Source organism: Eucyclogobius newberryi, unplaced genomic scaffold, assembly GCF_026437365.1.
Source record: "Eucyclogobius newberryi isolate DKJ021-1_F unplaced genomic scaffold, fEucNew1.0.hap1 SCAF_17, whole genome shotgun sequence".
In the NCBI taxonomy this organism is placed as follows: Eukaryota; Metazoa; Chordata; class Actinopteri; order Gobiiformes; family Gobiidae; genus Eucyclogobius; species Eucyclogobius newberryi.
Window position 1 is genome coordinate 2,526,050 of NW_027315801.1, and position 21,724 is coordinate 2,547,773.

Consider the following 21,724-nt stretch of genomic DNA (forward strand, 5'->3'; position numbering starts at 1 on the left):
CTACTACTACTACTACTACTACTACTACTACTACTACTACTACTACTACTACTACTACTACTACTACTACTACTACTACCACTACTACTACTACTACCTCAGCAGCAGTGGCGTCTGGTCTGGTCTGGCTCGGACTCTGGACACAGCAGGTCTTCAGGAGCGGGCAGGACTGAGTCTAGACTGCACTGGACCGACAGGATCTTCTGCACAAGGCGGCTGTAAATATAGACATGAGACACAAAGAATTATACAGCTTATATCAGCTACTACTACTACTACTACTACTACTACTACTACTACTACTACTACTACTACTACTACTACTACTACTACTACTACTACTACAACTACAACTACAACTACAACTACAACTACAACTACTCCTACTACTACTCCTACTCCTACTACTACTACTACTACTACTACTACTACTACTACTACTACTACTACTACTACCACTACTACTACTACTACCTCAGCAGCAGTGGCGTCTGGTCTGGTCTGGCTCGGACTCTGGACACAGCAGGTCTTCAGGAGCGGGCAGGACTGAGTCTAGACTGCACTGGACCGACAGGATCTTCTGCACAAGGCGGCTGTAAATATAGACATGAGACACAAAGAATTATACAGCTTATATCAGCTACTACTACTACTACTACTACTACTACTACTACTACTACTACTACTACTACTACTACTACTACTACTACTACTACTACTACAACTACAACTACAACTACTCCTACTCCTACTCCTACTCCTACTCCTACTCCTACTACTACTACTACTACTACTACTACTACTACTACTACAACTACTCCTACTACTACTCCTACTCCTACTACTACTACTACTACTACTCCTACTACTACTACTACTACTACTTTTACGACCCGTTTCTTTGCATTACGTACGTCATGGCCTCGTCGACGTTCCTGTTCTTTTTGACTGACGTTTCCATCCAGGAGACGAAGCCGTTGTCTTTACTGAACGTTTCTATGGCGACTGTGGACACGGCTCGCCCGCTCAGGTCGCACTGCAGAAAGAAGCACAATTTGTATTTATCTACCATATTTATTTTTTAACATGTTATCCCGATACATTCATTTATCTACACATAATGTTTATTTTTACAGTGTTGAGACATTTATAACTTTTTGAAATGTATTTATTAAAAGAAAAATACAAAATATCAAGTAAAACATATTTATGGCTATTTTATATCAGTCAAATACAATTATAAAAGACATTCTGGCTTATAAAACATATTAAATCTAATCTTCTGCTGCAGTCGAGTACAATTTTGGGGAATATAGCAAATTGCCAAGAATGTTATTTTTGAATTCAGGTGTAATTGTCTGAGTCACGGCTTTGGCCTCATGGAAAATAAATGTCATAAAATAAACCAAAATAACCTGTTATGTCACGGTGTTGAATCAGCTGTTTCTGAGACTGACTCACTCACGGAGCATTTCAAATAAAACATGATTGCAAATGTTTTCACTAACCAAGGTTTACTCCCAATTCAGACCTGATTAAGTCCTGGTTTAGTCCTGGTTTAGACCTGATTTAGACCTGATTTAGTCCTGATTTAGTCCCTGCTCAGTCCTGATTCAGACCTGGTTTAGTCCTGGTTTACTCCTGGTTTAGTCCTGGTTTACTCCTGGTTTAGTCCTGGTTTACTCCTGGTTTACTCCTGGTTTAGCCCTGGTTTAGCCCTGGTTTAGTCCTGGTTTAGCCCTGGTTTAGTCCTGGTTTAGTCCTGGTTTAGCCCTGGTTTAGTCCTGGTTTAGCCCTGGTTTAGCCCTGGTTTAGCCCTGGTTTAGTCCTGGTTTAGTCCTGGTTTAGCCCTGGTTTAGCCCTGGTTTAGTCCTGGTTTAGTCCTGGTGTAGTCCTGGTTTAGCCCTGGTGTAGTCCTGGTTCAGCCCTGGTTTACTCCTGGTTTAGTCCTGGTTTACTCCTGGTTTAGTCCTGGTTTACTCCTGGTTTACTCCTGGTTTAGTCCCTGCTCAGTCCTGGTTTACTCCTGGTTTAGCCCTGGTTTACTCCTGGTTTACTCCTGGTTTAGCCCTGGTTTACTCCTGGTTTAGTCCTGGTTTACTCCTGGTTTACTCCTGGTTTAGTCCATGCTCAGTCCTGGTTCAGTCCTAGTGTAGTCCTAGTGTAGTCCTGGTTTAGCCCTGGTTTAGCCCTGGTTTAGTCCTGGTTTAGTCCTGGTTTAGCCCTGGTTTAGTCCTGGTTTAGTCCTGGTTTAGTCCTGGTTTAGCCCTGGTTTAGCCCTGGTTTAGTCCCTGGTTTAGCCCTGGTTTAGTCCTGGTTTAGTCCTGGTTTAGCCCTGGTTTAGCCCTGGTTTAGTCCTGGTTTAGCCCTGGTGTAGTCCTGGTTCAGCCCTGGTTTAGTCCTGGTTCAGCCCTGGTTTAGTCCTGGTTTAGTCCTGGTTTAGCCCTGGTTCAGCCCTGGTTTAGTCCTGGTTCAGCCCTGGTTTAGTCCTGGTTTAGCCCTGGTGTAGTCCTGGTTCAGCCCTGGTTTAGCCCTGGTTTAGTCCTGGTTTAGTCCTGGTTTAGCCCTGGTTCAGCCCTGGTTTAGTCCTGGTTCAGCCCTGGTTTAGTCCTGGTTCAGCCCTGGTTTAGTCCTGGTTCAGCCCTGGTTTAGTCCTGGTTCAGCCCTGGTTTAGCCCTGGTTTAGCCCTGGTTTAGTCCTGGTTCAGCCCTGGTTTAGTCCTGGTTCAGCCCTGGTTTAGTCCTGGTTCAGCCCTGGTTTAGTCCTGGTTCAGCCCTGGTTTAGTCCTGGTTTAGCCCTGGTTGACCCCTCACCTTGTTGGCCAGCAGGATGCAGGGGATGGGTCGTCCGTTGGGGAGCGAGGACTTTAGGTCCAGGTCTTGTTTCCAGAGTTTGCAGCTGAGGAAACTTCTAGAGTTGGTCAAGTCGAACATGAGCACACAACCCAGAGCGCCTCAGTAGTAGACCCGGGTCATCGACATGACCCGCTCCTGACCTGCACGTGACAGCCAGGACTTATCATCGTGGGCAGTTAGTAGCAGTGGTGGTCATAGTTAGTGGTAGTAGACCTTGGTTGTTGTTAGTAACTGTTGTTAGTAACTGTTGTTAGTAACTGTAGTTAGTAACTGTTGTTAGTAACTGTAGTTAGTAACTGTAGTTAGTAACTGTAGTTAGTAACTGTTGTTAGTAACTGTTGTTAGTAACTGTAGTTAGTAACTGTAGTTAGTAACTGTTGTTAGTAACTGTTGTTAGTAACTGTAGTTAGTAACTGTTGTTAGTAACTGTTGTTAGTAACTGTTGTTAGTAACTGTTGTTAGTAACTGTTGTTAGTAACTGTAGTTAGTAACTGTTGTTAGTAACTGTAGTTAGTAACTGTTGTTAGTAACTGTAGTTAGTAACTGTTGTTAGTAACTGTAGTTAGTAACTGTTGTTAGTAACTGTAGTTAGTAACTGTAGTTAGTAACTGTTGTTAGTAACTGTTGTTAGTAACTGTAGTTAGTAACTGTAGTTAGTAACTGTTGTTAGTAACTGTAGTTAGTAACTGTTGTTAGTAACTGTAGTTAGTAACTGTAGTTAGTAACTGTTGTTAGTAACTGTAGTTAGTAACTGTTGTTAGTAACTGTTGTTAGTAACTGTAGTTAGTAACTGTAGTTAGTAACTGTAGTTAGTAACTGTTGTTAGTAACTGTTGTTAGTAACTGTAGTTAGTAACTGTAGTTAGTAACTGTTGTTAGTAACTGTTGTTAGTAACTGTAGTTAGTAACTGTTGTTAGTAACTGTAGTTAGTAACTGTAGTTAGTAACTGTTGTTAGTAACTGTTGTTAGTAACTGTAGTTAGTAACTGTAGTTAGTAACTGTAGTTAGTAACTGTAGTTAGTAACTGTTGTTAGTAACTGTAGTTAGTAACTGTTGTTAGTAACTGTAGTTAGTAACTGTTGTTAGTAACTGTAGTTAGTAACTGTTGTTAGTAACTGTTAGTTAGTAACTGTTGTTAGTAACTGTTGTTAGTAACTGTTGTTAGTAACTGTAGTTAGTAACTGTTGTTAGTAACTGTAGTTAGTAACTGTAGTTAGTAACTGTTGTTAGTAACTGTAGTTAGTAACTGTTGTTAGTAACTGTAGTTAGTAACTGTAGTTAGTAACTGTAGTTAGTAACTGTAGTTAGTAACTGTTGTTAGTAACTGTAGTTAGTAACTGTTGTTAGTAACTGTAGTTAGTAACTGTAGTTAGTAACTGTTGTTAGTAACTGTAGTTAGTAACTGTTGTTAGTAACTGTAGTTAGTAACTGTAGTTAGTAACTGTTGTTAGTAACTGTAGTTAGTAACTGTAGTTAGTAACTGTTGTTAGTAACTGTAGTTAGTAACTGTTGTTAGTAACTGTAGTTAGTAACTGTTGTTAGTAACTGTAGTTAGTAACTGTTTGTTAGTAACTGTAGTTAGTAACTGTTGTTAGTAACTGTAGTTAGTAACTGTTGTTAGTAACTGTAGTTAGTAACTGTTGTAAGTAACTGTTGTTAGTAACTGTTGTTAGTAACTGTAGTTAGTAACTGTAGTTAGTAACTGTTGTTAGTAACTGTAGTTTAGTAACTGTTGTAAGTAACTGTAGTTAGTAACTGTTGTTAGTAAAGTAACTGTAGTTAGTAACTGTTGTTAGTAACTGTAGTTAGTAACTGTAGTTAGTAACTGTTGTTAGTGACTGTAGTTAGTGACTGTAGTTAGTAACTGTTGTTAGTAACTGTAGTTAGTAACTGTTGTTAGTAACTGTAGTTAGTAACTGTTGTTAGTAACTGTAGTTAGTAACTGTTGTAAGTAACTGTTGTTAGTAACTGTAGTTAGTAACTGTTGTTAGTAACTCTAGTTAGTAACTGTTGTTAGTAACTGTAGTTAGTAACTGTAGTTAGTAACTGTTGTTAGTAACTGTTGTTAGTAACTGTAGTTAGTAACTGTTGTAAGTAACTGTTGTTAGTAACTGTAGTTAGTAACTGTTGTTAGTAACTGTAGTTAGTAACTGTTGTTAGTAACTGTTGTTAGTAACTGTAGTTAGTAACTGTAGTTAGTAACTGTTGTTAGTAACTGTAGTTAGTAACTGTTGTTAGTAACTGTAGTTAGTAACTGTAGTTAGTAACTGTTGTTAGTAACTGTAGTTAGTAACTGTTGTTAGTAACTGTAGTTAGTAACTGTAGTTAGTAACTGTAGTTAGTAACTGTTGTTAGTAACTGTAGTTAGTAACTGTTGTTAGTAACTGTTGTTAGTAACTGTAGTTAGTAACTGTTGTTAGTAACTGTTGTTAGTAACTGTTGTTAGTAACTGTAGTTAGTAACTGTTGTTAGTAACTGTAGTTAGTAACTGTTGTTAGTAACTGTAGTTAGTAACTGTAGTTAGTAACTGTTGTTAGTAACTGTTGTTAGTAACTTGTTAGTAACTGTAGTTAGTAACTGTTGTTAGTAACTGTAGTTAGTAACTGTTGTTAGTAACTGTAGTTAGTAACTGTTGTTAGTAACTGTAGTTAGTAACTGTTGTTAGTAACTGTTGTTAGTAACTGTAGTTAGTAACTGTAGTTAGTAACTGTAGTTAGTAACTGTAGTTAGTAACTGTTGTTAGTAACTGTAGTTAGTAACTGTTGTTAGTAACTGTTGTTAGTAACTGTAGTTAGTAACTGTTGTTAGTAACTGTTGTTAGTAACTGTAGTTAGTAACTGTAGTTAGTAACTGTTGTTAGTAACTGTAGTTAGTAACTGTAGTTAGTAACTGTAGTTAGTAACTGTTGTTAGTAACTGTTGTAAGTAACTGTTGTTAGTAACTGTAGTTAGTAACTGTAGTTAGTAACTGTTGTTAGTAACTGTTGTTAGTAACTGTAGTTAGTAACTGTAGTTAGTAACTGTAGTTAGTAACTGTTGTTAGTAACTGTAGTTAGTAACTGTTGTTAGTAACTGTAGTTAGTAACTGTTGTTAGTAACTGTAGTTAGTAACTGTAGTTAGTAACTGTTGTTAGTAACTGTTGTTAGTAACTGTTGTTAGTAACTGTAGTTAGTAACTGTTGTTAGTAACTGTAGTTAGTAACTGTTGTAAGTAACTGTTGTTAGTAACTGTAGTTAGTAACTGTAGTTAGTAACTGTTGTAAGTAACTGTAGTTAGTAACTGTTGTTAGTAACTGTAGTTAGTAACTGTTGTAAGTAACTGTTGTTAGTAACTGTAGTTAGTAACTGTAGTTAGTAACTGTTGTTAGTAACTGTAGTTAGTAACTGTTGTTAGTAACTGTAGTTAGTAACTGTAGTTAGTAACTGTAGTTAGTAACTGTAGTTAGTAACTGTAGTTAGTAACTGTTGTTAGTAACTGTTGTTAGTAACTGTAGTTAGTAACTGTAGTTAGTAACTGTTGTTAGTAACTGTAGTTAGTAACTGTTGTTAGTAACTGTAGTTAGTAACTGTTGTTAGTAACTGTTGTTAGTAACTGTTGTTAGTAACTGTAGTTAGTAACTGTAGTTAGTAACTGTAGTTAGTAACTGTTGTTAGTAACTGTAGTTAGTAACTGTTGTTAGTAACTGTAGTTAGTAACTGTTGTAAGTAACTGTTGTTAGTAACTGTTGTTAGTAACTGTAGTTAGTAACTGTTGTTAGTAACTGTAGTTAGTAACTGTTGTAAGTAACTGTTGTTAGTAACTGTAGTTAGTAACTGTAGTTAGTAACTGTTGTAAGTAACTGTTGTTAGTAACTGTAGTTAGTAACTGTTGTTAGTAACTGTAGTTAGTAACTGTTGTAAGTAACTGTTGTTAGTAACTGTAGTTAGTAACTGTAGTTAGTAACTGTAGTTAGTAACTGTTGTTAGTAACTGTAGTTAGTAACTGTTGTTAGTAACTGTAGTTAGTAACTGTAGTTAGTAACTGTAGTTAGTAACTGTAGTTAGTAACTGTTGTAAGTAACTGTTGTTAGTAACTGTAGTTAGTAACTGTAGTTAGTAACTGTTGTTAGTAACTGTTGTTAGTAACTGTAGTTAGTAACTGTTGTTAGTAACTGTAGTTAGTAACTGTTGTTAGTAACTGTTGTTAGTAACTGTAGTTAGTAACTGTTGTTAGTAACTGTTGTTAGTAACTGTTGTTAGTAACTGTAGTTAGTAACTGTTGTTAGTAACTGTAGTTAGTAACTGTTGTTAGTAACTGTTGTTAGTAACTGTAGTTAGTAACTGTAGTTAGTAACTGTTGTTAGTAACTGTAGTTAGTAACTGTAGTTAGTAACTGTTGTTAGTAACTGTAGTTAGTAACTGTAGTTAGTAACTGTAGTTAGTAACTGTTGTAAGTAACTGTTGTTAGTAACTGTAGTTAGTAACTGTAGTTAGTAACTGTTGTTAGTAACTGTTGTTAGTAACTGTAGTTAGTAACTGTAGTTAGTAACTGTAGTTAGTAACTGTTGTTAGTAACTGTAGTTAGTAACTGTTGTTAGTAACTGTAGTTAGTAACTGTTGTTAGTAACTGTAGTTAGTAACTGTAGTTAGTAACTGTTGTTAGTAACTGTTGTTAGTAACTGTAGTTAGTAACTGTTGTTAGTAACTGTAGTTAGTAACTGTTGTAAGTAACTGTTGTTAGTAACTGTAGTTAGTAACTGTAGTTAGTAACTGTTGTAAGTAACTGTTGTTAGTAACTGTAGTTAGTAACTGTTGTTAGTAACTGTAGTTAGTAACTGTTGTAAGTAACTGTTGTTAGTAACTGTAGTTAGTAACTGTTGTTAGTAACTGTAGTTAGTAACTGTAGTTAGTAACTGTTGTTAGTAACTGTAGTTAGTAACTGTAGTTAGTAACTGTAGTTAGTAACTGTAGTTAGTAACTGTTGTTAGTAACTGTAGTTAGTAACTGTAGTTAGTAACTGTTGTTAGTAACTGTAGTTAGTAACTGTTGTTAGTAACTGTAGTTAGTAACTGTAGTTAGTAACTGTTGTTAGTAACTGTAGTTAGTAACTGTAGTTAGTAACTGTAGTTAGTAACTGTAGTTAGTAACTGTTGTAAGTAACTGTTGTTAGTAACTGTAGTTAGTAACTGTAGTTAGTAACTGTTGTTAGTAACTGTTGTTAGTAACTGTAGTTAGTAACTGTAGTTAGTAACTGTAGTTAGTAACTGTTGTTAGTAACTGTAGTTAGTAACTGTTGTTAGTAACTGTTGTTAGTAACTGTAGTTAGTAACTGTAGTTAGTAACTGTTATTAGTAACTGTTGTTAGTAACTGTTGTTAGTAACTGTAGTTAGTAACTGTAGTTAGTAAGTGTTGTTAGTAACTGTTGTTAGTAACTGTAGTTAGTAACTGTTGTTAGTAACTGTAGTTAGTAACTGTTGTTAGTAACTGTAGTTAGTAACTGTTGTTAGTAACTGTAGTTAGTAACTGTTGTTAGTAACTGTTGTTAGTAACTGTTGTTAGTAACTGTAGTTAGTAACTGTTGTAAGTAACTGTTGTTAGTAACTGTTGTTAGTAACTGTTGTTAGTAACTGTAGTTAGTAACTGTTGTAAGTAACTGTTGTTAGTAACTGTAGTTAGTAACTGTAGTTAGTAACTGTTATTAGTAACTGTTGTTAGTAACTGTAGTTAGTAACTGTTGTTAGTAACTGTAGTTAGTAACTGTAGTTAGTAACTGTTGTTAGTAACTGTAGTTAGTAACTGTTGTTAGTAACTGTAGTTAGTAACTGTAGTTAGTAACTGTTGTTAGTAACTATAGTTAGTAACTGTTGTTAGTAACTGTAGTTAGTAACTGTAGTTAGTAACTGTTGTTAGTAACTGTTGTTAGTAACTGTTGTTAGTAACTGTAGTTAGTAACTGTTGTTAGTAACTGTTGTTAGTAACTGTAGTTAGTAACTGTTGTAAGTAACTGTAGTTAGTAACTGTTGTTAGTAACTGTTGTTAGTAACTGTAGTTAGTAACTGTAGTTAGTAACTGTAGTTAGTAACTGTAGTTAGTAACTGTTGTTAGTAACTGTAGTTAGTAACTGTAGTTAGTAACTGTTGTTAGTAACTGTAGTTAGTAACTGTAGTTAGTAACTGTAGTTAGTAACTGTAGTTAGTAACTGTTGTAAGTAACTGTTGTTAGTAACTGTAGTTAGTAACTGTAGTTAGTAACTGTTGTTAGTAACTGTAGTTAGTAACTGTAGTTAGTAACTGTAGTTAGTAATTGTTGTTAGTAACTGTAGTTAGTAACTGTAGTTAGTAACTGTTGTTAGTAACTGTAGTTAGTGACTGTAGTTAGTGACTGTAGTTAGTAACTGTTGTTAGTAACTGTAGTTAGTAACTGTAGTTAGTAACTGTTGTTAGTAACTGTAGTTAGTAACTGTTGTTAGTAACTGTAGTTAGTAACTGTAGTTAGTAACTGTAGTTAGTAACTGTAGTTAGTAACTGTTGTTAGTAACTGTTGTTAGTAACTGTAGTTAGTAACTGTAGTTAGTAACTGTTGTTAGTAACTGTAGTTAGTAACTGTTGTTAGTAACTGTAGTTAGTAACTGTAGTTAGTAACTGTTGTTAGTAACTGTAGTTAGTAACTGTAGTTAGTAACTGTAGTTAGTAACTGTTGTAAGTAACTGTTGTTAGTAACTATAGTTAGTAACTGTAGTTAGTAACTGTAGTTAGTAACTGTTGTTAGTAACTGTAGTTAGTAACTGTAGTTAGTAACTGTAGTTAGTAACTGTTGTAAGTAACTGTTGTTAGTAACTATAGTTAGTAACTGTAGTTAGTAACTGTTGTTAGTAACTGTTGTTAGTAACTGTAGTTAGTAACTGTTGTTAGTAACTGTAGTTAGTAACTGTTGTTAGTAACTGTTGTTAGTAACTGTAGTTAGTAACTGTAGTTAGTAACTGTTGTTAGTAACTGTAGTTAGTAACTGTTGTTAGTAACTGTAGTTAGTAACTGTAGTTAGTAACTGTTGTTAGTAACTGTAGTTAGTAACTGTAGTTAGTAACTGTAGTTAGTAACTGTTGTAAGTAACTGTTGTTAGTAACTATAGTTAGTAACTGTAGTTAGTAACTGTAGTTAGTAACTGTTGTTAGTAACTGTAGTTAGTAACTGTAGTAACTGTAGTTAGTAACTGTTGTTAGTAACTGTTGTTAGTAACTGTAGTTAGTAACTGTTGTTAGTAACTGTAGTTAGTAACTGTTGTTAGTAACTGTAGTTAGTAACTGTAGTTAGTAACTGTGGTTAGTAACTGTAGTTAGTAACTGTTGTTAGTAACTGTTGTTAGTAACTGTTGTTAGTAACTGTAGTTAGTAACTGTAGTTAGTAACTGTTGTTAGTAACTGTAGTTAGTAACTGTAGTTAGTAACTGTTGTTTGTAACTGTAGTTAGTAACTGTAGTTAGTAACTGTAGTTAGTAACTGTTGTTAGTAACTGTTGTTAGTAACTGTAGTTAGTAACTGTAGTTAGTAACTGTAGTTAGTAACTGTTGTTAGTAACTGTAGTTAGTAACTGTTGTTAGTAACTGTTGTTAGTAACTGTAGTTAGTAACTGTTGTAAGTAACTGTTGTTAGTAACTGTAGTTAGTAACTGTAGTTAGTAACTGTTATTAGTAACTGTTGTTAGTAACTGTAGTTAGTAACTGTTGTTAGTAACTGTTGTTAGTAACTGTAGTTAGTAACTGTAGTTAGTAACTGTTGTTAGTAACTGTAGTTAGTAACTGTTGTTAGTAACTGTAGTTAGTGACTGTAGTTAGTAACTGTTGTTAGTAACTGTAGTTAGTAACTGTTGTTAGTAACTGTAGTTAGTAACTGTAGTTAGTAACTGTTGTTAGTAACTGTTGTTAGTAACTGTTGTTAGTAACTGTAGTTAGTAACTGTAGTTAGTAACTGTAGTTAGTAACTGTTGTTAGTAACTGTAGTTAGTAACTGTTGTTAGTAACTGTAGTTAGTAACTGTAGTTAGTAACTGTTGTTAGTAACTGTAGTTAGTAACTGTTGTAAGTAACTGTTGTTAGTAACTGTAGTTAGTAACTGTTGTTAGTAACTGTAGTTAGTAACTGTTGTAAGTAACTGTTGTTAGTAACTGTAGTTAGTAACTGTAGTTAGTAACTGTAGTTAGTAACTGTTGTTAGTAACTGTAGTTAGTAACTGTTGTTAGTAACTGTAGTTAGTAACTGTAGTTAGTAACTGTAGTTAGTAACTGTAGTTAGTAACTGTTGTAAGTAACTGTTGTTAGTAACTGTAGTTAGTAACTGTAGTTAGTAACTGTTGTTAGTAACTGTTGTTAGTAACTGTAGTTAGTAACTGTAGTTAGTAACTGTAGTTAGTAACTGTTGTTAGTAACTGTAGTTAGTAACTGTTGTTAGTAACTGTAGTTAGTAACTGTTGTTAGTAACTGTTGTTAGTAACTGTAGTTAGTAACTGTAGTTAGTAACTGTTATTAGTAACTGTTGTTAGTAACTGTTGTTAGTAACTGTAGTTAGTAACTGTAGTTAGTAACTGTAGTTAGTAACTGTTGTTAGTAACTGTAGTTAGTAACTGTTGTTAGTAACTGTAGTTAGTAACTGTTGTTAGTAACTGTAGTTAGTAACTGTTGTTAGTAACTGTTGTTAGTAACTGTTGTTAGTAACTGTAGTTAGTAACTGTTGTTAGTAACTGTAGTTAGTAACTGTTGTTAGTAACTGTAGTTAGTAACTGTAGTTAGTAACTGTTGTTAGTAACTGTAGTTAGTAACTGTTGTTAGTAACTGTAGTTAGTAACTGTAGTTAGTAACTGTTGTTAGTAACTGTTGTTAGTAACTGTTGTTAGTAACTGTTGTTAGTAACTGTAGTTAGTAACTGTTGTTAGTAACTGTTGTAAGTAACTGTTGTTAGTAACTGTAGTTAGTAACTCTAGTTAGTAACTGTTGTTAGTAACTGTAGTTAGTAACTGTAGTTAGTAACTGTTGTTAGTAACTGTTGTTAGTAACTGTAGTTAGTAACTGTTGTAAGTAACTGTTGTTAGTAACTGTAGTTAGTAACTGTAGTTAGTAACTGTTGTAAGTAACTGTTGTTAGTAACTGTAGTTAGTAACTGTTGTTAGTAACTGTTGTTAGTAACTGTAGTTAGTAACTGTAGTTAGTAACTGTAGTTAGTAACTGTTGTTAGTAACTGTTGTTAGTAACTGTAGTTAGTAACTGTTGTAAGTAACTGTTGTTAGTAACTGTAGTTAGTAACTGTAGTTAGTAACTGTTGTAAGTAACTGTTGTTAGTAACTGTAGTTAGTAACTGTTGTTAGTAACTGTAGTTAGTAACTGTTGTAAGTAACTGTTGTTAGTAACTGTAGTTAGTAACTGTAGTTAGTAACTGTAGTTAGTAACTGTTGTTAGTAACTGTAGTTAGTAACTGTAGTTAGTAACTGTAGTTAGTAACTGTTGTAAGTAACTGTTGTAAGTAACTGTTGTTAGTAACTGTAGTTAGTAACTGTAGTTAGTAACTGTTGTTAGTAACTGTAGTTAGTAACTGTAGTTAGTAACTGTAGTTAGTAATTGTTGTTAGTAACTGTAGTTAGTAACTGTAGTTAGTAACTGTAGTTAGTAACTGTAGTTAGTAACTGTTGTTAGTAACTGTAGTTAGTAACTGTAGTTAGTAACTGTTGTTAGTAACTGTAGTTAGTAACTGTAGTTAGTAACTGTTGTTAGTAACTGTAGTTAGTAACTGTTGTTAGTAACTGTAGTTAGTAACTGTAGTTAGTAACTGTTGTTAGTAACTGTTGTTAGTAACTGTTGTTAGTAACTGTAGTTAGTAACTGTTGTTAGTAACTGTAGTTAGTAACTGTTGTTAGTAACTGTTGTTAGTAACTGTAGTTAGTAACTGTAGTTAGTAACTGTTGTAAGTAACTGTTGTTAGTAACTGTAGTTAGTAACTGTAGTTAGTAACTGTAGTTAGTAACTGTTGTTAGTAACTGTAGTTAGTAACTGTAGTTATTAACTGTAGTTAGTAACTGTTGTTAGTAACTGTTGTTAGTAACTGTTGTTAGTAACTGTAGTTAGTAACTGTTGTTAGTAACTGTTGTTAGTAACTGTAGTTAGTAACTGTTGTTAGTAACTGTAGTTAGTAACTGTTGTTAGTAACTGTAGTTAGTAACTGTAGTTAGTAACTGTTGTTAGTAACTGTTGTTAGTAACTGTAGTTAGTAACTGTAGTTAGTAACTGTTGTTAGTAACTGTTGTTAGTAACTGTAGTTAGAAACTGTAGTTAGTAACTGTTGTTAGTAACTGTTGTTAGTAACTGTAGTTAGTAACTGTAGTTAGTAACTGTAGTTAGTAACTGTTGTTAGTAACTGTTGTTAGTAACTGTAGTTAGTAACTGTAGTTAGTAACTGTAGTTAGTAACTGTTGTTAGTAACTGTTGTTAGTAACTGTAGTTAGTAACTGTTGTTAGTAACTGTAGTTAGTAACTGTTGTTAGTAACTGTTGTTAGTAACTGTAGTTAGTAACTGTTGTTAGTAACTGTAGTTAGTAACTGTAGTTAGTAACTGTAGTTAGTAACTGTTGTTAGTAACTGTAGTTAGTAACTGTAGTTAGTAACTGTAGTTAGTAACTGTTGTAAGTAACTGTTGTTAGTAACTGTAGTTAGTAACTGTAGTTAGTAACTGTTGTAAGTAACTGTTGTTAGTAACTGTAGTTAGTAACTGTTGTTAGTAACTGTTGTTAGTAACTGTTGTTAGTAACTGTTGTTAGTAACTGTAGTTAGTAACTGTTGTTAGTAACTGTTGTTAGTAACTGTAGTTAGTAACTGTTGTTAGTAACTGTAGTTAGTAACTGTTGTTAGTAACTGTAGTTAGTAACTGTAGTTAGTAACTGTTGTTAGTAACTGTAGTTAGTAACTGTTGTTAGTAACTGTTGTTAGTAACTGTTGTTAGTAACTGTAGTTAGTAACTGTAGTTAGTAACTGTTGTTAGTAACTGTTGTTAGTAACTGTAGTTAGTAACTGTAGTTAGTAACTGTAGTTAGTAACTGTTGTTAGTAACTGTTGTTAGTAACTGTAGTTAGTAACTGTAGTTAGTAACTGTTGTTAGTAACTGTAGTTAGTAACTGTTGTTAGTAACTGTAGTTATTAACTGTTGTTAGTAACTGTTGTTAGTAACTGTAGTTAGTAACTGTTGTTAGTAACTGTAGTTAGTAACTGTAGTTAGTAACTGTTGTTAGTAACTGTAGTTAGTAACTTGTTAGTAACTGTAGTTAGTAACTGTTGTTAGTAACTGTAGTTAGTAACTGTTGTTAGTAACTGTAGTTAGTAACTGTTGTTAGTAACTGTAGTTAGTAACTGTAGTTAGTAACTGTAGTTAGTAACTGTTGTTAGTAACTGTTGTTAGTAACTGTAGTTAGTAACTGTAGTTAGTAACTGTTGTTAGTAACTGTTGTTAGTAACTGTAGTTAGTAACTGTTGTTAGTAACTGTAGTTAGTAACTGTTGTTAGTAACTGTAGTTAGTAACTGTAGTTAGTAACTGTTGTTAGTAACTGTAGTTAGTAACTGTAGTTAGTAACTGTAGTTAGTAACTGTTGTTAGTAACTGTTGTTAGTAACTGTTGTTAGTAACTGTAGTTAGTAACTGTAGTTAGTAACTGTTGTTAGTAACTGTTGTTAGTAACTGTAGTTAGTAACTGTTGTTAGTAACTGTTGTTAGTAACTGTTGTTAGTAACTGTAGTTAGTAACTGTAGTTAGTAACTGTAGTTAGTAACTGTAGTTAGTAACTGTTGTTAGTAACTGTTGTTAGTAACTGTAGTTAGTAACTGTTGTTAGTAACTGTTGTTAGTAACTGTTGTTAGTAACTGTAGTTAGTAACTGTTGTTAGTAACTGTAGTTAGTAACTGTTGTTAGTAACTGTTGTTAGTAACTGTTGTTAGTAACTGTAGTTAGTAACTGTTGTTAGTAACTGTTGTTAGTAACTGTAGTTAGTAACTGTTGTTAGTAACTGTAGTTAGTAACTGTTGTTAGTAACTGTTGTTAGTAACTGTAGTTAGTAACTGTAGTTAGTAACTGTTGTTAGTAACTGTAGTTAGTAACTGTTGTTAGTAACTGTAGTTAGTAACTGTAGTTAGTAACTGTTGTTAGTAACTGTAGTTAGTAACTGTAGTTAGTAACTGTAGTTAGTAACTGTTGTAAGTAACTGTTGTTAGTAACTGTAGTTAGTAACTGTAGTTAGTAACTGTTGTTAGTAACTGTAGTTAGTAACTGTAGTTAGTAACTGTTGTTAGTAACTGTAGTTAGTAACTGTTGTTAGTAACTGTTGTTAGTAACTGTAGTTAGTAACTGTAGTTAGTAACTGTAGTTAGTAACTGTTGTTAGTAACTGTTGTTAGTAACTGTAGTTAGAAACTGTAGTTAGTAACTGTTGTTAGTAACTGTTGTTAGTAACTGTAGTTAGTAACTGTAGTTAGTAACTGTTGTTAGTAACTGTAGTTAGTAACTGTAGTTAGTAACTGTAGTTAGTAACTGTTGTTAGTAACTGTTGTTAGTAACTGTTGTTAGTAACTGTAGTTAGTAACTGTAGTTAGTAACTGTTGTTAGTAACTGTTGTTAGTAACTGTTGTTAGTAACTGTTGTTAGTAACTGTTGTTAGTAACTGTAGTTAGTAACTGTAGTTAGTAACTGTTGTTAGTAACTGTTGTTAGTAACTGTAGTTAGAAACTGTAGTTAGTAACTGTTGTTAGTAACTGTTGTTAGTAACTGTAGTTAGTAACTGTAGTTAGTAACTGTAGTTAGTAACTGTTGTTAGTAACTGTAGTTAGTAACTGTAGTTAGTAACTGTAGTTAGTAACTGTTGTTAGTAACTGTTGTTAGTAACTGTAGTTAGTAACTGTTGTTAGTAACTGTAGTTAGTAACTGTTGTTAGTAACTGTTGTTAGTAACTGTAGTTAGTAACTGTTGTTAGTAACTGTAGTTAGTAACTGTAGTTAGTAACTGTAGTTAGTAACTGTTGTTAGTAACTGTAGTTAGTAACTGTAGTTAGTAACTGTAGTTAGTAACTGTTGTAAGTAACTGTTGTTAGTAACTGTAGTTAGTAACTGTTGTTAGTAACTGTAGTTAGTAACTGTTGTTAGTAACTGTAGTTAGTAACTGTAGTTAGTAACTGTTGTTAGTAACTGTAGTTAGTAACTGTTGTTAGTAACTGTTGTTAGTAACTGTTGTTAGTAACTGTAGTTAGTAACTGTAGTTAGTAACTGTTGTTAGTAACTGTTGTTAGTAACTGTAGTTAGTAACTGTAGTTAGTAACTGTAGTTAGTAACTGTTGTTAGTAACTGTTGTTAGTAACTGTAGTTAGTAACTGTAGTTAGTAACTGTTGTTAGTAACTGTAGTTAGTAACTGTAGTTAGTAACTGCTGTTAGTAACTGTTGTTAGTAACTGTAGTTAGTAACTGTTGTTAGTAACTGTTGTTAGTAACTGTAGTTAGTAACTGTTGTTAGTAACTGTAGTTAGTAACTGTTGTTAGTAACTGTTGTTAGTAACTGTAGTTAGTAACTGTTGTTAGTAACTGTAGTTAGTAACTGTAGTTAGTAACCGTTGTTAGTAACTGTAGTTAGTAACTTGTTAGTAACTGTAGTTAGTAACTGTAGTTAGTAACTGTTGTTAGTAACTGTAGTTAGTAACTGTTGTTAGTAACTGTAGTTAGTAACTGTTGTTAGTAACTGTAGTTAGTAACTGTAGTTAGTAACTGTTGTTAGTAACTGTAGTTAGTAACTTGTTAGTAACTGTAGTTAGTAACTGTAGTTAGTAACTGTTGTTAGTAACTGTAGTTAGTAACTGTTGTTAGTAACTGTAGTTAGTAACTGTAGTTAGTAACTGTAGTTAGTAACTGTTGTTAGTAACTGTTGTTAGTAACTGTAGTTAGTAACTGTAGTTAGTAACTGTTGTTAGTAACTGTTGTTAGTAACTGTTGTTAGTAACTGTAGTTAGTAACTGTAGTTAGTAACTGTTGTTAGTAACTGTTGTTAGTAACTGTTGTTAGTAACTGTTGTTAGTAACTGTTGTTAGTAACTGTAGTTAGTAACTGTTGTTAGTAACTGTAGTTAGTAACTGTAGTTAGTAACTGTAGTTAGTAACTGTTGTTAGTAACTGTTGTTAGTAACTGTTGTTAGTAACTGTAGTTAGTAACTGTTGTTAGTAACTGTTGTTAGTAACTGTTGTTAGTAACTGTAGTTAGTAACTGTTGTTAGTAACTGTTGTTAGTAACTGTTGTTAGTAACTGTTGTTAGTAACTGTTGTTAGTAACTGTAGTTAGTAACTGTAGTTAGTAACTGCTGTTAGTAACTGTAGTTAGTAACTGTTGTTAGTAACTGTTGTTAGTAACTGTAGTTTGTAACTGTTGTTAGTAACTGTTGTTAGTAACTGTTGTTAGTAACTGTAGTTAGTAACTGTAGTTAGTAACTGTTGTTAGTAACTGTTGTTAGTAACTGTAGTTAGTAACTGTAGTTAGTAACTGTAGTTAGTAACTGTTGTTAGTAACTGTAGTTAGTAACTGTTGTTAGTAACTGTAGTTAGTAACTGTAGTTAGTAACTGTAGTTAGTAACTGTTGTAAGTAACTGTTGTTAGTAACTGTAGTTAGTAACTGTAGTTAGTAACTGTAGTTAGTAACTGTAGTTAGTAACTGTTGTTAGTAACTGTTGTTAGTAACTGTTGTTAGTAACTGTAGTTAGTAACTGTTGTTAGTAACTGTTGTTAGTAACTGTAGTTAGTAACTGTTGTTAGTAACTGTAGTTAGTAACTGTTGTTAGTAACTGTAGTTAGTAACTGTAGTTAGTAACTGTTGTTAGTAACTGTAGTTAGTAACTGTTGTTAGTAACTGTTGTTAGTAACTGTTGTTAGTAACTGTTGTTAGTAACTGTAGTTAGTAACTGTAGTTAGTAACTGTTGTTAGTAACTGTTGTTAGTAACTGTAGTTAGTAACTGTAGTTAGTAACTGTAGTTAGTAACTGTTGTTAGTAACTGTAGTTAGTAACTGTAGTTAGTAACTGTTGTTAGTAACTGTAGTTAGTAACTGTAGTTAGTAACTGCTGTTAGTAACTGTTGTTAGTAACTGTTGTTAGTAACTGTAGTTAGTAACTGTAGTTAGTAACTGTTGTTAGTAACTGTAGTTAGTAACTGTTGTTAGTAACTGTAGTTAGTAACTGTAGTTAGTAACTGTAGTTAGTAACTGTTGTTAGTAACTGTAGTTAGTAACTGTAGTTAGTAACTGTTGTTAGTAACTGTTGTTAGTAACTGTAGTTAGTAACTGTTGTTAGTAACTGTTGTTAGTAACTGTAGTTAGTAACTGTAGTTAGTAACTGTTGTTAGTAACTGTAGTTAGTAACTGTAGTTAGTAACTGTAGTTAGTAACTGTAGTTAGTAACTGTAGTTAGTAACTGTTGTTAGTAACTGTTGTTAGTAACTGTTGTTAGTAACTGTTGCCGTGCGTATGACTGAGGGAAAATGTCTTCACCATTTTAAAAACATGTTACTGTGTTTTTACGCTTTTATTCATGTTTTGTGACTAATACTGTGTTTTTGATGTGTTTTTATGGCTTTAAATCACTTTGAACTGCATTTTCTACAAATAAAATGTGATTGTATAGATAACATGCCAATAAAACATTCAATAAATATTTGACCATTTAGTAGTGGTTGCAGCAGCTGTAGTAATAGTAGTGGTAGTGGTAGCAGTAGTAGCAGTAGTAGTAGTAGTAACTAGATACATGCAGTAGTAGATACAAGTAGTAGTTTGTAACAGTAGTTAATTTATAGTTTTAGTATGACTAGCGGTAGTAGTAGTTACATGGTCAATAGTGATGTATGTAGTATTAATATTGTAGTAGCAGTTGTAGTTGTAGTAGAAGAAGTACTACTAGTATCAGTAGTATATTTACAGTTCAACTTTGTAAACTCCATGCTTTTTGTAAGCTCTATCATATTCATACTTACTAGCAGTTGTAGTAGTAGTAGTAGTAGTAGTAGTAGTAGTAGTAGTAGTAGTAGCAGTAGCAGTAGCAGTAGCAGCAGCAGCGGTAGTAGTAGTAGTAGTAGCAGTAGTAGCAGTAGTAGCAGTAGTAGTAGCAGTAGTAGTAGTAGTAGTAGTGGTAGTAGCAGTAGTAGTAGTAGTAGTAGTGGTTAGTACCTGCTATGTCCCACAGCTGCAGTCTGACCTTCTCTCTGTCAGACCAATGCAAGATCTTCAATGAAAAGTCCACTGGAAATAAATACACACGTCACATAATCAGCACATAAAGGTACCCAGTAGTATGAGTATTATCATAAGTACTAGTACTCATGTCTTTTTAGCATGTGATAACCCAACTTCTCTCTCTGAACACGTTTTTATGTTTTTCTATTACTTTTTTTTGCAATAAACATCCTTTTAGTCCCAATTAAGTCCTTTTAGTCCTGATCAAGTCCTTTTAGTCCTGATCAAGTCCTTTTAGTCCCGATCTAGTCCTTTTAGTCCCGATCTAGTCCTTTTAGTCTTTTTAGTCCCGATCTAGTCCTTTTAGTCCCGATCTAGTCCTTTTAGTCTTTTTAGTCCCGATCTAGTCTTTTTAGTCCTATAAAAGTAGGAAAGTAGTAATAGTAGTAATAGTAGAAGTAGTAGTATAAGTAGTAGTAGAAGTAGAAGTAGAAGTAGTAGTAGAAGTAGAAGTAGAAGTAGAAGTAGTAGTATAAGTATAAGTAGTAGTATAAGTAGTAGTATAAGTAGAAGTAGTACAAGTAGTAGTATAAGTATAAGTAGTACAAGTAGTAGTACAAGTACTAGAAGCAGTAGCATTAGCAGCAGCAGCAGCAGCAGCAGCAGCAGCAGCAGCAGCAGCAGCAGCAGCAGCAGCAGCAGCAGCAGCAGCAGCAGTAGCAGTAGCAGTAGCAGTAGCAGTAGTAGTAGTAGTAGTAGTAGTAGTAGTAGTAGTAGTAGTAGTAGTAGTAGTAGTAGTAGTAGTAGTAGTAGTAGTAGTAGTAGTAGTAGTAGTAGTAGTAGTAGTAGTAGTGAATACACAGTACCTCCCATAGTCATCTTGTAGCTCCTGTTGAACTGTCCGTTGACGTATCGATGGACAAAGGAGGATTTCCCGACGTTCCCGTCCCCGATCATCAGTATTTTCATGGAGCGTTCCCTCATGCTCTGGGCCGGCTCAGACTTTCCCGCAAAAAGCTCGGCTGTAAACATGGCCAAAGTCCCCACCGTTTCCCCGGCAACAAAGACGCTAAGCAAATACGCAGAGTGGCTTGAACAATCGTCTCGAGATACGGCACGTCCCACAATGTGCGATGTGAAAGAAAGGAAGTACAAACAATGTCACAGTTTACTATTTATGTATTTTTATGACACCGTCTGTTCGCCATAAAAGGCGTAGACTTTGGTTTTACTGCGGATGGTTTGATAATGGCGTTAGCAGCAGTATTAGTGAAGTCTAAAATAAAACCTTTATTATTACAATATTATTATATTAATACATCGTTACAGGGAAATGTGTGAATAAAAGTAACATTAAGGAAAGTTAGCATTAGCATTTGAGTTAGCATTAGCGTTTGAGTTAGCATTAGCATTTACGTTAGCATTAGCATTTGAGTAAGCATTAGCATTTGAGTAAGCATTAGCATTTGAGTTAGCATTAGCATTTGAGTTAGCATTAGCATTTGAGTAAGCATTAGCATTTGAGTTAGCATTAGCATCTGAGTTAGCATTAGCATTTGAGTTAGCATTAGCATTTGAGTAAGCATTAGCATTTGAGTTAGCATTAGCATCTGAGTTAGCATTAGCGTTTGAGTTAGCATTAGCGTGTTCTGTGCAAGAATTCCAGTTCCATCCAAACCGCGGGGACAAGTTTTAACGATCATTTAAGGAGCAAACGACAACATAATAAAGGTTTCTGTTCAATATGAAATCATAAATAAAAGAAGACGAAGATGAAAGTTAAGAAGATGAAAGTTAAGAAGACGAAAAAGAAGAAGACGAAAGCGAAGAAGACGAAAGCGAAGATGAAAGCGAAGAAGATGAAAGTGAAGAAGACGGAAGCGAAGATGAAGCGAAGATGATGAAGACGAAAGTGAAGAAGACGAAAAAGAAGAAGACGAAAGCGAAGAAGACAAAGATATAGATGAAGATGAAAATATATAAATTGCTTCATTCTGTACTTCAGCAGAGGAGGATGAAGAATCATTCTGATTCGCTCAGAATTGACATGTTTTAATAACAATGAAAGGAAAAAACAATAGTATTTATTTATTTCTATTTGGACATCGCAGTTACATTGAACCAGATGAATTGTTTCAAGTGTAGCAAAAATGCCACTTTCAATTCAACAATTAAATACAAATAAAAACATGATCAATCAGCAAATGTACAGAAAGTGTACAATAAAAACATGAATTTCACTCAAAATGTCTCATGTGCAACTTCGGTTTGGGACGTTTATTTGCTTTTGCCGTGAACCTGAAGAAAAACGTGTTTGTCGTACATTGGGTCAAATGGTACAAATACTCATTACTACTACTTAATTAATTATTCATTATTAATGCTACTTATTTAGCTTTTAGTTTTCCCAAATATTTAACTGGTGAGCTCAGTTATTACAGCCACACTTCTAACAAAAGGAAAAACAAAAGGAAAACTAGGAAAAACAGCACAAAAAACCCACAGAAATGCTACTCGATCTCTAATGTAGAGAAACAGGAAGTCACGCCAAACAAGGAGAGTAAGCCACGCCCATGTGCTTGTATTTGCTAAACTTGTACAACGTTCAGCCACGTGTTATTTGTATATGAAATAAAAAATGAATAAAAGTAATTGTAAAACTATAGATATAAAAATA

The 21,724-nt window shown here is 33.7% G+C and overlaps 1 pseudogene; it reads right to left on the bottom strand.

Annotated features, from left to right (window-relative positions):
• Window positions 1-475: 475 nt before the first annotated feature.
• Window positions 476-20,044, bottom strand: LOC140362547 (ras-related protein Rab-7L1-like; annotated as a pseudogene).
• Between the last annotated feature and the right edge of the window lie 1,680 nt (window positions 20,045-21,724).